This window comes from Sinohyriopsis cumingii, chromosome 6, assembly GCF_028554795.1.
Source record: "Sinohyriopsis cumingii isolate HCF-2022 chromosome 6, ASM2855479v2, whole genome shotgun sequence".
In the NCBI taxonomy this organism is placed as follows: domain Eukaryota; kingdom Metazoa; phylum Mollusca; class Bivalvia; order Unionida; family Unionidae; genus Sinohyriopsis; species Sinohyriopsis cumingii.
Window position 1 is genome coordinate 136,655,579 of NC_142966.1, and position 1,265 is coordinate 136,656,843.

The following is a 1,265-nucleotide window of genomic DNA, read 5'->3' on the forward strand; positions in this document are numbered from 1 at the left end:
CAACGTGATTAATAGGTTTGTGATATTGGACACTATACAAGGCGTGTTGGTTTGGTTTGGTGTTTTACGGCACATTAGGTTATTTATTGCCTAGGCAATTCGAGTAAAGTGCCTTGCCCATGTATACACCACAGTAGCTGACTCGGGTTTGTCCGATTGTAGGATTCGAACCTGTACCCTTTATGTTTTGAGCCAGGCACGCTAACCCAGGGGTCTCAAACACGCGGCCCGCCAAGCCGTATCCTTTGGCCAGAATATGATTGGCGTCACACAGTGCCGTAGAGAGCGATCACGGGTCCTGTGATAAGAAACAAACGATCCTCTAGTAGTTCTTGTTCAAACAAAAATTTTCTTTTATAAAATTAGAACGTTTTGTTCAGACCGGGCACCCTTATTGGCCAGGCCCCGATGATACATATCCGGTTGCTCCCCTCTCTTGTCGGCCCTGACGTCACAAAGTGTCATGAGAGATAACAAAGGTGGCGCGCCCTTGGGCCATCGAAAATGTCCTCATGCGGCCCTCACGGTGGTTTGAGACCCCTACACGGCGTGTTGGACAGTGTATGTAGGTAAAGAATGGTAAAGCGCCGGGTAATGATTTGTGCTCAACAACTTTCAACTATGTACCAATGTACCCTCAATGACCCCCCCCCCGCCCAGTTTGAACACAGATGATGTAATCGTAGACCCCAGACATTATTGAAGACAACCACTTCGAACAACCTAACAATATGTTCTCAATGTAAACGTCCCGTTATACCAAAGCGTCATATATTACTACTAACTTGTCATCGAGCCTCCAATGTGATGACGTAAAATAGTATTGAATGAGTGCTTTTGATATAGACAGGCAGACATACAGACAGGCAGACAAACAGAAAGAGAGAGAGAGGAGAAAGAGAATTACCTAACACTTCCAATCTTTACGGTGTCATCTTGGACTGTTCAACCTGCGTCCAGTCATTTCATATCTCATTCAAAGTCGATATCACTATAACAGTTAGTCTTTGAAAACTTCCTCGTTGCGACTAATCATAGTATGTCTTATCTTGTATTATGTAAAATGTATTCGAGATCAATAGGGCTGGTATAAATGTTATAAAAGTCTACCTGAAACATGAGACCTCTTGTATTACCTCGTGTATTACCTGAAACGTATCAGTAGTACAACTGGTGGGGTGTACTTAATCTGTACATGACACTGATATAGGCTCCAAAACATACTGCGTGGTAAATACATTAATGATAAATCACGGAAAGTATTT

The 1,265-nt window shown here is 43.1% G+C and overlaps 1 protein-coding gene across 1 annotated transcript in view; it reads right to left on the reverse strand.

Annotated features, from left to right (window-relative positions):
* The window catches only part of LOC149798073 (heat shock 70 kDa protein 12B-like), a 20,907-nt gene extending 19,842 nt beyond the window's left edge, over positions 1 to 1,065 (reverse strand). The window contains exon 1 of the mRNA XM_089963156.1: positions 908 to 1,065. The gene's annotated coding sequence lies outside the window, so the exon portion shown is untranslated. The remainder of the gene's footprint in view (positions 1 to 907) is intronic.
* Between the last annotated feature and the right edge of the window lie 200 nt (positions 1,066 to 1,265).